General features: G+C 43.7%; 1 protein-coding gene across 2 annotated transcripts in view; it reads left to right on the top strand.

Annotated features, from left to right (window-relative positions):
• The window catches only part of LOC147727331 (uncharacterized), a 1,245,320-nt gene that overhangs the window by 97,575 nt on the left and 1,131,607 nt on the right, over positions 1–16,138 (top strand). The gene's annotated exons all lie outside the window — the stretch shown is intronic.

The following is a 16,138-nucleotide window of genomic DNA, read 5'->3' as shown; positions in this document are numbered from 1 at the left end:
CTAAAGAGAAGCGTTCTCAATCCGGAGGTAGGTCCCCTCAAAAGGAGCCCTCTGAAAAGAGTTATAACCTCAGGAACAGGGATAATTTGAGAAAACCTGATCGATATCAAGATACTGATACACGTTCCTCTCGTACCTTCCAGACTTCCTCACAGAAATCGGAAAGAAGAGGACGGTTAGAACACAAGGAAGAACGTGTGAAGTCCAAAGATGATCAACACGTTCCAAAAAATATGAAAACCCAATTCACCAAAAAGAAGGTAGCAAGACTAAAAATCAGACATGCTGAGGATCTTGAGAACACAACTCAAGAACTGGTAGTGGGCCCAGACATTGCTGGACAGTGCAGCAGAAGTAACCATAGCTCGCAAGATCTTGAAGGATCATCTGGAGACAGTGGACTTGAATGAGTACATCCAAGTTGAAACTGCCGATACCAGGGTTAGTGTACCCCATAAGTTATATGAAGTAACACTCCGGATGGAGGGGCGATATAACTAGAAAAATAAGAGCGCTCTTTTGGGAGAAGCTTTCTAAGGGTTGTGACATTTTTCTAGCTGAAAAAGACTGGCCACCAAAATTTGTCAGGGAGTGCTCACACAGCAAAGACATCATTATGCCAGCCTTCTCCAATCACATTCCAATTCATTTAAAATACACCTATGCCAGAAAATGGGCTGTAGCCCAGGCTCCAGCATTATATAAAAATCATGTAGGATGGGATGAGGATTCCCCTCACCATAAAATCCAGTTAAAAACTCAACCAACTGCTAAAAGGCAGTACCCAGTTTAGCAAGAAGCTAAGAAACAGGTCAGGGAGATATTAGATCAACTTGAATACCAAGGGGTGATTGAAACATGCACCTCGTCAATGAACAATTCTTTGTTTCCTGTCTCCAAACCAGACAATACATATCGTCTAGTTTTGGACTACAGACATTTAAACTCTTGTTGCAAAACCTTTGCAGTACAAAATGCACACAGTGCAGCACTAATGAATAACATTGTGTGTAAAAAATATAAAACCACATTAGATATTTCTAACGGTTACTTCTGTCAAAACATTGCACATGAAAGCAGGTACTTGACAGCTTTCTCAAATATGGGGGCAAAGCGTCAATTCTGTCGTCTCCCCCAGGGATTCCAGAATAGTCCAGGGAAACAGAATTACTACAAACGCATGATGATGAGGAATTATCTTATGTTGATGACATCTGTCAAACAGACGATGACTTGGACAGGCACTTGAACAGAGTGAATACCATTACGCTTGGATTCACCTCTGAAGGGTATGAATTCAACTTTAAGAAATCAAAAATTGCTCACCTCAACGTCCTTTCACTAGGATGCGAGTTATCAAGTGAAGGCAAAAACCTGGCAGCCAACTTTTTAGAAAAGTGTGCGCTACTCCAACCTCCAAAAATGCTGAAAAACTTAGTCAATCCTAGGTTTCCTAAACTTCGGAAGAACTTACATTCTAAATTACGCAGAAAACCTGTCTATGAATTAATAAAACCTGATTTCAAAACAACTAATTGGACACACAGAAATGTTGCGTTCAGTGCAAACAGACATGTTAGCAACAACACATTTACAGACACGTGTAAACGTACGCAACCTTGTAATCCGAATCATCCCAGGAAAATGTGGATTCACATACTTAACCTTTAATGAAGGTGAAAAAGTACCAATTGCTTATAAATCACACTTGTACACACAAGCTGGAATGAAATTCACTTCTACAGAAAAATTCTGACAGCGGTTCAAACTGCAGTAGCAAAAGAGAGAGCTCTCACACAAGGAAAATGCATAATGGTCGTTACTCCTGTACCTGCCTTAGAGGCAGTGACAAAAGCAAGCATTCCGAATGCAAAGGCTTTATATCCGAGATGGATACAATGGGTTAACTCTCTTGCTGCAACAGACGTTGAATACGTTCTTGACCCCTATTTGAAAACACAAGAATTTCTACAATACGAAGAAGAATGTCCTCTGCCCACTGAGATTCTGCCTCTAGCACAGTACAAATGTATTATTTATACAGAAGGATCAGCACAACTGCAACTGGGGGTAAACAAGCTAATAGTGCTGCGTGCTCGATCGTTAAAGATCCCTGGCACGATGATAAATTCCAAACTATGGTCACAAAACGCAATCTCTCGGAGATTGTACAGCTCAGCGAGCTGAACTACAAGCATTAAAGATGGCGCTTGAAATATGATCGCGAATTCCCCACACTTATAGTGTGCGATTTGTATTACTGCGTTCAATCTTACAATGAATACTTGCAGAACTGGATTCAAAACAGTTTTAAGGATGCAAAAGGTGGCACAATCAAGCATAAGTTGCTTTGGGAACAAGTAGTTCAATTACGAAAACCAAAAATAATAAAAAAGTATTTATTTTCTATAAAAAGATGAATTGACTGCTGTCTATCTGTTGTCTTGGGTTCTGATAGTCATTTGATATTTCTCCCCTCTAACCAGAATTGGATCCTATATAGGACCACTAATTATCATCCTTGGCAGGGTGTCTTTTTCTAACTGTTTCAAGTACAAAAAGAACCACATGATCCAAACACTGAGTCATCAAACGTGATGGCGTTCACGTTGCAGGGAATTCATTGGCTGATGAAGCCGTGAAGCAGCTGTGCAAACAGCTTCTGTAGCTGCAATAACTCGTTTGAAAACGAAAATAGACGGCGAAATAATGCTAGCTGTCATTGCCACAAGCAAAGGCAGCGGTGCAGGGTTACCTCAAAATTATCCACTCGAATATTCATACATAATTGATGCCAACTCTGTTCCTTTTGCTCGCATCCCTGGAGTGGTGGATAGAGTAATCCCAAACAGGAGACATAGAGTACCTTTGATGCACAAAGCACATTTGGGAGAGGGTCGGATACATCAATGGATCTCTAAATCTATGTTGAATTAAAAGAGACGTACTGATGGCCAGGAATGAATGCTCACATTCACACATTTGCAATTAATTGCCATGACTGCAACAGAGATCGCACACAGAATGCCACCAGATACCTGACTACATTGTAGTCAGCCCAGGACAGACACCATTGTTAGACAGCATTAGACTATCTACCCGCAGACGTCACTATGGCCGAATGCGGTCCCACAAATATTAGGGCAGATTCATTTGGATGTGGCCTCAGCGCTCGGGTGATGCCCGAACTGTTATATAAGATTTGCGAGTCTTTATCGGCACATACGCAGTCGGCAGGCTACATTCCGACCAGGGTCCTACGTTTAGCTCAAAGGCTTACAAGGAGGCCATGGCCAATCTGGGCGTTGCATTGCGGTATTCTAGTCCATTCCTTCCTGAGGGAAATTCAGTTGTGGAGATAAATACCGGGAAATAAAGCAATCTATAACAGCTAATGTATTAGGCTCGGGTGACGGGTGGGTCAAACATCTAATAAGTGTCCAACGTAGTCTAAACAATCTGCCAAGAAGTTCTCTGGGTGGAATCACTCCATATGAAATCCTTTTTGTAACTAGAATGATTGTCCAGGACCTTGATCGTCACACTTCAGTGGTAGAACAAATACCTTTTGATATCAAAGACCGTTTGGCTGTTTTGCAGGACTTAAATGAAACAAGGAGAAGTCAAAGCAACACATTGCAGAAGCCAACAGCCACTGAAGGGGAACCACCTGTCCCAGCAAGGCCTGCCTAGATTCCAAAAATTGGAGATCTAGTCAGATAAAAGATTGCGGACAAGAAAGAATTTGGGCATTCAAACAGACAACCAGTAGCTGTGCTAGCAATCCACGGATCAAGAACAGTGTTACTGCTGCCCCTTGCTGGAGGAAAGGAGAACAGGTTTGTATCTATCAACCTGGTAAAACCACATCATGTGGCCAATCATAAGTAGTAGGCCAGGTGGACTCCAAAGATGTAGCAGATGGCCAAATCTGGCTACTATCCAAGAGGTTCAAACTGAGAGACTCGTCACCTTTAAGGAATCTGCAGTGCGAAAAGAAGGACTAAGCAATAAAGCCATGGAACTTGTGCCTCTTGAGACCCAAACAACAGTTTGTCAAGAAACACCTGTCTACAATGATATAGCATCTGACTATACTAATATGACAAGGGATCCAGTAGCTCCAACGATTTCAAGTAATCCTGATGCAATACCAACAATTGACAGAACTGCCTCTGGCTATTTCATTAACTTTGATATGTTTTCCGAGGATACCACTGACCTGAAACTATGCCAACAAAAAGAACTTTCAAAGAACAAGCAACAGAACTTTTTCATCAACTAGAAAAGACTTATCTAGTTTCACCATGGATTGAAATATGGATCGTGTTGGGTGTACTTTTTCTCCTACTTTGGCTAATTCTTGTATTAAGTTTGGGAAGGCTGATAAATGGAAGATATAGTAAAAAGAACACAGCAAGTAAGAACATCAACTTACTCCTCACGCCACACAAATCATCTCATCGTGAACAAAGAGACTTGTCAATAGTGAACCTCTTCCACAAATGGCTCACGGCCAGATTAGAGGTTTTGGCTCCTGAGAAGATGACCAAGTCCACGGAGAGGCGTACATCCGCCCCCTGGTTCACTCCTCATTTAAGGGCCCTTCGCCAGGATTGCAAGAAGGCGTAAAGGGCCTGGCGGCGTGTCTATGATCCAGATGAGAGATTGAAATATAGAGCGGCGATTAGTTTTTATCATAGGCAGATCTGGGATGGAAAAAAAGTTTATTTGGAGCGTAGAATAGAGGAGGCTAAAAACGCTAGCAAAGAGATCTTTAGAATTGTAAAGGATTTTACCTCCCCCTCCTTAAACACTCCTTCTCACATGCATTCAGAGCTCTGGATAAAGCAAGTAGCCGAGTTCTTTGTAAAAAATAAATCAAGTCCATCCAGGACTCTTTTCTTCCTGCCTGTCCCTTGCCGGATGTTGGCGGTCTGTCCCTCCTGCCTTCTATGGATGGAATTCGCCCCTATCTCTGTGAATTTCCCCCTATGTCTCTTACCACCTCTTTGGACCTTTTGTCACGGTTGAAATCTGGCTCGTCATTGGATCCCTGCCCGGCGAAATGTCTGGGGAAAGTGGCCCCTGTGCTTAACACTCTTTTGAATCCACTTCTCAATTCTTCTTTGTCGACCGGTGTGGTCCCTCAGGCCTGGAAATGTGCCATGATCCTACCGCTGATTAAAAAGCCTAATTTGGATCCCCTCTTGCATGCCAACTATAGGCCGATCTCCCTTCTCCCTGCTCTGACGAAAGTGACCGAGAAGCATGTACATCAGTCGATCTCCAATTTCATCGAGGAGAACGACCTTTTACACATGTCTCAATCTGGCTTCCGTGCTAATTTTAGCACGGAGACGGCCCTGCTCGAGGTCACAGACGCCATCAGGGAAGTGTTAGATTCTGGAGGCAAGGCCATGTTGGTTATGCTAGATTTGTCGGCGGCTTTCGACACCGTCCCCCACGATGGTCTCCTTTTACGACTCAGGGAAATTGGCCTACGAGGGACGGTGTTGAAATGGTTTCAATCCTTTCTTACCGGCTGCCGGCAAACGATCTGGGCGCCCCCTTTTTCCGCCGATATGACGCCGCAAGAGGTGGGGGTTCCTCAAGGTTCCATTCTTAGCCCCATGCTTTTTAACATCTTTATGGCCCCTCTGGCGGCGGTGGCGGAATCCTTTGGCGCCCAGATTATATCCTATCCTGACGACACCCAGCTTCTGTTCTCTTGTGACAGGGGTGGGGCCTTCGACGGCATATGGATTAGGGACTGTCTTGATGCAGTTTTTGAGTGGTTCCGGCAACATGGCCTAAAATGCAACTCCGATAAATCGGAGCTGCTCTTCTTTGGCTGTACACCGGACCCCAGTTGGAAGGCCTGGTGGCCGCAGGACATGTTTCCCCCGGACAATGTCTCTTCCAAAGCGAAAAACCTTGGAATTGTGATTGACTGCAACCTCTCTTTCAGACCCCAGATTATAGGGCTCTCTGGGAAATGCTTGGGTATCCTGAGGATGCTCAGGAAGTTTCTCCCTCTGCTGTCGTTCCAACACAAAAAAAACATTGTACAGGCACTCATAGGGTCGCGTTTGGATTACGCGAACGCCCTCTATTTGGGCCTACCCAAATACCTTTTGACCCGCCTACAGGTGGTACAAAATTCGGCAGCTCATGCTATCTATGGGCTCCCGAGACGGGCCAGTGCTGCTGAGTTGCTTAAAGCATTGCACTGGTTGCCCATCCCCAAGAGAATCCTATTCAAAAGCCTGACCTTGGCTTTTAAAGCCCTGCATGGTGTAGGCCCCAAGTATATTGGGAAACGTCTTTCTTTCTACCTGCCTAACTGGGCTTTGCGGTCAGCCTCTTTGGCCAAGGCGGCTGTGCCTTCCATCAAGCGTTCCAGAATAGGTGGTCGGTCCTTTCGCTATTTGGCTCCTCGGGGCTGGAATGAGCTACCTTTGTCTTTGAGACTGGCAAACAGCCTTCTAGGTTTTAGGAAAGCACTGAAGACCTGGCTTTTTGTCCAATAGTAGTGCTAGATTCCCTCCGTTTTTACCTGTTGTGTTGTTACTCTGTACTTAGTTCTCTTCGCCAAAGCGCCGGGATGCTCTTGGGAGTAGCTGTGCGCTATAGAAGAAAATAAATAACATAACATAACATAACAGCAGTTCCAGTACCTGGTGGTATAGCTTGGGACAGAACTGATTATGACATCTTTGGTCCTGCAGAGCTGTTGAAGATTCCACACCAATTCAAGGTTTCCTTGAGTGACTTTGTTTTATCTAGTATCTTTTCTGATGATTGGGACGTTGAGACTGTTAATAATATGATGTCAGACTTAGAGATGTCTGCAAAATTTACAAAGCATGAATACTTAGAAGGTTCATCGGATTATGAACAAATGTACTGTTATAATCACTATGATCATCATTATTTGCACATATCTGCAAACCCTAGAAATGTTTATACTTTTAATCAATGGGAACATTGTCCAACACCACCAAAGGGTAGCTCAAAAACATTTAATGAAAAATGTCCATACTTCACAGGTTTTAATGTCTAAAATCCAGAAACATTTTACTTTAAAAATGTTAATAAGACAGGAATGAAAAGTATGTTGACTAATACTAAGAAAATTTATTCTGCGGCCTTTTTTGCTCAGCTGTCCACATTAGGTTTTGACTTTTGGAGAGACAACATTGAGATAAAGACTGTCTGGGGCCCAAAAGACTGGCAGGTGCAGGGATTAGAAGCTTTATTTCGAGCCTGCATTATCCCTGAACAAATAATGTTTTTGAATGACACTGTCCAACAAAGCTAAAATAAAAGATTTAAACAAACCGTCCATACCTACACTTACACCTGGTAGTAAAAACACTACAGAGGGGATGGTCGACGTAAAAACTATTTTACTTGAAAACAGAACAGATCCTGATTGGAAAAAATGGTTAATCTGGCCCACAGACACAAACAACTGTCAAGATAGATTCCTGAAAAAAACGCAAGGGTTTACATTCATTAGGCCAGATCCAAGATCTGTCCAGAGACAACATCCAGGGATAGTAACAACATACAGTGTAGGAAAACTGTGCCTTGAGTGGCTACAAAAGTCCACACTAACAGAGGTAAAACAACAATTATCTTTACTTAAAGATGGCATTGATTTAAGGGACTTCTTACAAGGACCTGCAAAACTGCGTCATAAACATTTTATATACGCTGGTATATATGCCATTTATAATGAAGCTTGGAAAGCGACACAAGCAGGGACTGCAGAACGAATACGAGAAATTGATCACGTTGAAACGAAGCATGCACGATTGACTGAGTGAAATATTTATCTATTGTTTCCGCGACTCTAGAGATACAATTCTTATTCTTGGGAAACAAAGTTGACATGTTTATACGGTTGTCAGAAACGAATCCCTTCATGTCTATTACCTAGTCGACCTCAGTTCTACATCTACACTATAGGATATATTATTCCAATGCGCAGAGCCTATTTGGAATATAGGAACTACTCTACAGAACTCCTGATATGCAGGGGTCCACCCCAACCCTCAAGGTGCCCAACCTTTCAGCCCAAGGCCAATTAATATTTTTGAGATATGGGAGACTTAGGGCCCCTCATCAGATTCTGCAGGAAGCAAAGCATCATTTTGGATGATGGAGAGCCAACAGTGTCACCTTACTTCAGTATTGGAAAGTAGGATAATCTTGCCAGCTATTTATAAGGCAGATCTAGGATCCAGCTGACCAAGGAACAGATGCTGAATTTGTCCTGGTGTCATTTTCCTACAATGGGTCATAATTCAGCAGAACCCGCATTTTGTCTGCATTCTGTTCCATGCTACAATGTGCCGGCTGCAAAGGAGTTTTCTTAATTTCACTTCTAGCTTGGCACAAACTGTCAGGCAATGGTTAGCAGCATACCCAAGAAAACCACTAACCTTTAAAAGAGCGGCCAGCAGGGACGAGGACTCGAAGAATGTTCCCCTTTTCCCCTGAGTACCTCCAATACAGAGGGAATAGAACACCGCTATATGAAGGAGCACCCTGGGGAAAATAGGGAAGTGGAGAAAACAAGAAAGGCTCTGCAGATATGGAACTAGCGTAGCAATGCTCACTTGGTATGTCACAATCTTTCTTGGACACTGTAGTGGGGAGAAAACAACAAAGAAACACTTGTGAAGAACAAACCTGGCACTTTACTATAACTGCGTCTTGCACTCCCCCCAGAATGCTTGTACTCACTAATGATGGAGTTCTGCAGAAACCATAAAGGATAAGTGCCCTGGTTGTTGCAGGAACAGACAACCTTGGTAATACACAGCATCAGCCTGCAGTAGGTCCACGAGGAAATGCTGGGAGTATACAGAAAAACCTTCCAATGTTAAAGTAACAACGAGAGTGAGAGCATTCTAATATTCCATAAATTAAAGACGGAATGGAAGTCTGGCAGCTGAGAAGAAAAGAAAAGAACCAAGCAGAATTCTTGCTGCAAATGAAAACTGAAAACCTAAACACCAAATAGAGTGTGCAGTTTGCTGAATATAGTATATACAAAAACGTTCAGCTCACTTGACATCAAGTACCAGCCCCAGCTCCTTACTTCGTGCGGAATGAATTTGGTTTGATACCTGGCCGTAGTCCTGGAAAGCAGAAACGCCCGACCTCCAGCGGGGAAAAAGCATCCGCTTGGCGTTCTACAGGCGACAAGGAAATGCTATTCAAAACAAAGGCGCCCTGACCTCCAGCGGGAAAATACCATCCGCTTGGCGCAATCAATACAACAAGAAAATACGGGGAAAAGGCGCCAGAACTCCAATGGGGAACACCACCCGCTCGGCGCTTCTGGAACTCTGGAACTCCGGGACTCAGGGACTCGAACCGGGAAGTTTGTCAAGCCCCACTTTGTGGAAAGAGCCATGCAAGCCGCAATGAGCAACACTTATGCAAATATACATTAGCGCCGAGACGCCCGCGGGTATTTGTCGCGCTTTACAAATGGCAATAAATAAATAAATAAATAAATCCAATAGAGAGGCGGCCCCTGTCACGAAACACGGGAAGGTGCCCCAGGGCAGTCTGGTCATTGTAGGCTCTACTTGTTTGTTTTACGGTGCGTTTTCTGCATGACCCTCTGCGCAAGATACCGTACCTACGGGGGACATACGGACCCAGTAGCTCATTCTGTGTCAGGGTCGCGACACAAACAAAGACCTTTATTAAAGTATCATCCTGTCTGGGTGATCTCTGGAGCCTAATATCCAGATGTCAATGCAATGGAAGGAAATAAAGGCACACAGCTTATCGCTTCACAAGTACTTCAGATAAACTGTGACTTGTTGGCAGCTTTTTAACTTAGTTCAATTCCCTATGTAAGAGATGTGTGCACTGTAAAAATGCAAAATGTATATGTCCGTATAAATAATTACACAAATATTGGTTTAAATGGCACCTTCTCATTGTTTTTTTTAATTCTTGTATAGCACCGCTCATCCCAATGTAGGGTGCCAGAATGTTTTACATCACACACATGGACACAATAAACACTATAAATGTGTAAATCAATGTACAGGTAGTATTACATAAAACACTGAGGGTTATAATATGAAGGAATCACAACTTTCATACTCATAGACATTATGGGCTCGATTCCCATGACGTTAGGAAGGCCTCCAGACAGGTTCCGGAATGAGTGAATCCAATTCGGAGCCCATGATTCCGGCTTAATCGTCCCCCGTTCCGAACCACCAAGTATGATGCGAAGATCTCGTGGACGTAGACTGAATGGTTTCCGAACCCGATCCTGTCCATCCAACTCGTTCAACGCTGAATTGTTATGCGCAATAGAGCCGGATTCCGAATGAGCGAGTACGATGCACGATTCGGACAGCTGTATAGACTCTGTCTCAGCTAGACAAAGCAGCTGTCGGAATCTGACTTCGGGGGACCGTAGCAGGCCCCTCTTCACCCGGAGCCCTCCAAATCGGTCACGGGGGTGCGCATGGATCCCCCGATTCAAGTATGCACAGTGTGGCAGAAACTATGGGGTGCCCGCCACAGGGTGTATGCCTTTCCCCACCCACCCCTTTTCTGCTATGGGAGCCTGTGTACTTGTTGGTATACAGGCTCCCATAAAGTTCAATGGGAGTCTGAGCGAACCGAGTTCGTCAGCATACGGCTGCATCGTACTCGTTCGGTCAGACTCGCATAGCGGGATTCACTAGGAAAGCCCACCGGATCCGAGTCGTACGGAGGGCTTCCGAGATCGGAATCGAGCCCTATATGTTAGGAGACATTATGTGCTACAGGTGAATGGTCGGGATAAACACAAAGTCAGGATTTAAAACATAATGCAGTTTTTGTGGTTGTCTGTAATAGCAAGAATGTATTACTTCCCAAAAGCACCCTTCTTTGCAGTATTAGAATAGTAACAGATTGAGAAAAAATAACAAGGACTTAAACCCATGACTTACTTTTGCATACAGCTCCTTGATGCCAGTAAGTAGAATACTGTGCTATTTTAGAAAGCTTGGAACTTATGAACTAGAAGTAACAAAATGATCTCAGTGTCAAAAACAGTAGCCCTATTACCTATCTAAATAAAATACAAATCTGTGATTTCATCATTACACAATGTGCTTTGCAGCAGGCACATTAACTCTCTATGATCCTTTATGAGTCAAATCCTTGACTGGATATGAGAAAATGGGTTATTGGTTGAAGGGGGTGAAACCTACTTAAGCACCAGCCACAATACCTGTCAGAGAGAGCCACAAAAAGTCACAAAATGAACTTATGCTTAACCCTCTTGTAGCTTGGCACAAAAGTAGTCAATTTTAACTGAGAGGCAATATGCAAAGTATTTATGCAGCACACAAACAGTAATAAAGTAAAACCACCAAGCAAGAAACATCACAAACCAATTTGTATAAATAGAGTATTATTTAATTAATAAAATGACACAACAATGACAAAAATCCAATCATACCAGGAAAGATCGCATTGAAGCAAATAGTGCCAATTATGGTCATCTAGTAACGCTGGACTGGGACCAAGTCACAAGTTCAGGCCAACCATGATGGAGTGCAGGCTGAAAACAGGTTCGAGTTTAGTCCGCTGAGTCAATGTCCTTGAAATCAAGATACGAAGTCTGCGTTGGCCTGCACCCTCTGCATCATAGAGCCGTCTAACAGGAGATGCAATGCATGGTCCTGCTTGAAGATGCATTGTGCTGGGTTGGTACTGTTGAAGCTACCGAGCAGAAGCTGGAAGGCGGACAACGAGATGTGTTGCGGTGCGTCGAGTTAATGAAGCCAATGGGGCTGCATTGCAGAGACCTACGTCAAGATGCATCAGGCTGGGTTGTTGCTGGTGTAGTTGCTGATCAGGAGCTGCGAAGCAAGGTCCTGATCGAGTTTCGGCACGCTGCATCAGGCCTCTGAAGCCACCTGCCTGGAGCTACAGATGCAAGGATATTTGCGAGATGCATTGCGCTGTGTCAGTTTTGATGAAGCCAGCAGGTTGGAACTGGTGGTGCATGGACTTGTGTTTGAATGCGTTGTGCTGAGTCGGTTCTGATGAAGCCGCCAGTGAGGAGCTTGTGGTGTCCCTGTAGCTCAGACCAGGAGGTCCGCAAACTGACAATGGGAGACACTCTAGTAGTCCTGGGTACAAGCAGCAAGGCAGGTAACAGGGCAGTCCTCAGGCAACAAGATAGTCTTAATGCAGCTGGGAAACCCTTCATCTGTAGAGTCCACAGCTCCAGGAGTGTTCTGAAGTTTTTTTCTGAGGGTCCAATATTTATACCTGGTGCCAACTCTGAAGTGGGAGAAACTTCTAGGCTTTCCCTCACATCTGGTTCTTGAATGTATTCTTTCTCCTACCCTGGCTCTGAGTTCTAGGTTAGGGTGCTGAGGCAGCCCGGCAGCCCTTTGAACTGCAAGTGTGGTAGGTGATAGCTCTGCCCCTCCCATCCTGACATGATGGCCCAACCAGACAACACCTTTTCCGCTTTTGTATCACTGTACGATACATAAAGGCCAAATGCCAACTACACCTAGTCATGTGACCCAGTATACAGGCTGCAAGAACCAAGGGGCATATGTAGGTAATTTCTATTTAGCGATTCTCAAGTAGCGATTTTTAAGGAATCGCTATTTGAGAATAGCAAAATGGAATGTAGGTAATAATTTGCAAATATTTTGCGAATCTCTAACATTTCTTATTTGCGATTCGCAATTTGGGAATCCCAAGTAAGGAATGAGTGTCCCATTCATTCCTATGGGCCAAAAGGCCCATAGGAATGAATGGGGATACATTCTGAAATTCCGAATTTCTGTGAGAAAATCGCAATTTGAGAATCACAATTCCAAGGGTGCCAGGGTGTCCAAAGGATACCTGTTGCACCCCTGGAATGTGCCTGTAAGTACATGTGGCGCACATACATGCCCTATGAGCACGTCTGTGCGCCAAATGGCACTTTGAATTAAAAAAATGCATTTTTAAAGGAAATCGCAAAATACCATCTACTTGAAGTAGGTGGTATTTTGCGATTCCTTATGTCAAAATCGCAATATTTAAGGCACCCCTACATAGCATTTAAGGAATCGCTAAATTTTGATTCCTTAAATGCTATAAGCAAAATAAGGAATCGCAAATTTTGCGATTCCTTATTTTGCTAAGTGCCACCTACATACCAAAGGGGCGTTTGCGATTCGCAAACGCCTACCTACATATGCCCCCAAGTGACAAGGACAGGAAAATGCAAACTTTTTGAAAGTGCATTTTCAGAAGTGTGACTTCAAATCCTACTTTCCCATTAAAGAGGCTTATAAATTACAACTCTTACAAATCTTTAGAGACCAAACATGGATCTTCTACTTGTTGCCAAACCAATGTAATAAGGTAACCCAATGTTATCATGTAGTCATGGTAGGTATCATAGTAGTGAAACATGAGTTTAGGTGTTTTTCACTACCTGGCCATGTAAATATTTAAAGCACATGTCCAATGTTTTAAATACACTGAACCCTGCCCTAAGGGCTGGTTAGGGAATACCCTAGGGTTGACTTATATGTATTAAAAAGGAAGGTGTAGGTTTGGCAAAAGGTTCAACTTACCAGGTCAAAACAGCAGTTTAAAATTGAACTCATGCTGCAAAGGACAGCCAGAGACATGTTTGAAAAGGACTACTTAAGTGGGTAGTGCAAGAAGTTCTGCCAGCCACTACTATCATTTAATTTACAGGCCCAGGCTACATGTAGTACCCCTTTACTAGGGAGTTGTAAGTAAATTAAATGTGCCAATTTTTACCATGTTTAAAGGATAGAGCAAATGCATGTTAGCACTGGCTAGCAGTGGTAAAGTGCACAGAGCCCTTACCAAAAATTGGTTCAGAGAACAGGAGGGATGAAGGCAAAAAGTGTGGGGTGACCAAGCACAACGGGCCAAGTCCATCACTGGACATAACAAAGAATTCTTTCAGAATTGCATTAACCACTAGAGTTGCAGCACTGCTATTATAATCCCCTCCAATTTGCTGGGCAAACAATGGGCACAGCAGCAAGGGTCTTAACCCTGTAAGATATTTTAAAATGCAGCCTTTTCATGACCAGTTATGTCATCTAGAACAGATTTACTGTCACATGTCCTTGTTGCCAATTTGTTTTGCAGCATTTTCATTTAAATTAGATTTGTAAATTGACGGGGGGGCGTGGCTTGCGCGCCGGCGATAGAGGACGTGTTCTCCGTGAGCTCCGCTACGGACTTTCCGCGGATGCCGTGAGAAATCAACAAAACCGCTTGTCGAGCGGTTTTCTTCACAACTATCATCATCGGAAGGTGGGGACTCCGCAATGAAGCTATTTACCGACCGGAGAGACCTTGTTATCAGTGACAATTTGCTTGGGTAAATATTCCTTCACTGCGCAACGTGAATGGCCGCCATTTTGTATGCTGTCGATCCGGATATTTTCTCTGCAATGTTCCTGTTCTTTCCCCCTTCGCTCTGACGCTACTTTGGCAACATTTTTGTACATTACCCTACTTCATTATTGAGTTGCTGTGATCTATTTTTCACTATCGATGCTACTGCCGCTTTTCATTTTATAAGCGCAATTTTCTCTCTGAGGTGGAACGACCGCCATTTTGTGCCTCTGGATGCCTGACCTCCTCCTCATGCTCGACGATTGTGATAAATGCCTCAGCGCCTCTACAGGTTTTTTGCTCTTCTCACCTCTAGTGACCACCAGTCTCCTTCAACTCCTTAATGCGCTATATATGTCTACATATGAATGTCTTGGCGCTGTGCTTCTTTTAATCTGATACTCCATATCGCCATGTCGGTTTGCCACAATATCAAGCCTCGGAATTAGTGGATGCTTCCTGTTTGTCCTCGTGTGGCTACTTCCTCACTCGCACACTGATAAATAGTGTGTCTCAGTACATTCTTTTTTGCCACAAGGTGTGCCCCTTTTCACGTTTGGGCGTTCACGCTCTATTTCATAGTCAACAGCATTACTGGACTAAGCTTTTTTGTTTCATCCAGCATCATGGCAAATATCTCCACTTCACCGAAATTAGCGCAAACAGGTACAAAACCCAAAAGACATAAGAATGACCCACCCTCCCCCATAAACTCTTCGACTAATCCTGTTTTGGATTCCATCCTTGACGAGGTACGTGGTCTTCAACCGTTTATGTCTGCTACCAATGCTAAACTTCAGCAGATTGAGGAGCGCTGGGTGGTCATGGAAAATAAGGTTTTGAACTTAGAGCAACGTGTCAGCGATGTACAAGACCTCTCAAACAAGATTCCACTTTTGGAACAAGAAATCCACAAACTCAAATTACACACCGAGGATTTGGAAAATAGAAATAGACGCAACAACCTACGCGTTTATGGTGTTCCGGAAAATTTGGAGGGGTCTGACATGGTCTCTTTTATTCGGAAGCTTCTTCAAGAACTTTTGGAACTCTCCCCATCGACTCATCCTCTCAACATCCAGAGAGCGCATCGCCTTGGTCGTATCAATTCCAACGCATCCAAACCACGTGGAATCATTATGCTATTCTTGGAATTCACAGAACTCATGGCTGTTCTAAAAGCTGCCAGGACCAAACGTCGTCTACAGTGGTCTGGCCACAACATCTTCATTTCCCAAGATCTCTCTTCTGCTACAAATGCTCGACGTAAGGAATTCCTGAACCTTCGCCCCACGATGAGACAACTTAATATTCAATATGGAATTCTTCATCCCTGTTTCTGTAAGATCACACACAACGGTCGCACCAAGTCATATGATGATCCGCAGAAACTTCGAGACTACCTGATGAGCATCACACCGTCCACCATGGAAACTGCCAGCTAATGCCTTTTCTCCTATCAATGTTTTTCCTCTTCCACCGTTTATTGCTTTAATTTATCTATCTTCACTTATCATATCTCCTCCTTCTATTTTGTTCTACACTCTCCTCTCACATCCTTGTGTTTAGCCTTTCTAATATGTCCGTTTATGGTTTGCTCGTGGGTCCTGTCCTCTCCCTGGTGTACCCGCGTCTCATGAATTTTGGTTACTGTTCTCCTTTCAGATCAAGCCTTTGTGCCTTGACCTGTTTTCTAATCCTA

This window comes from Lissotriton vulgaris, chromosome 3_1 (genome assembly GCF_964263255.1).
Source record: "Lissotriton vulgaris chromosome 3_1, aLisVul1.2, whole genome shotgun sequence".
Lineage (NCBI taxonomy): Eukaryota > Metazoa > Chordata > Amphibia > Caudata > Salamandridae > Lissotriton > Lissotriton vulgaris.
This window is presented reverse-complemented; position numbering and strand designations above follow the sequence as displayed.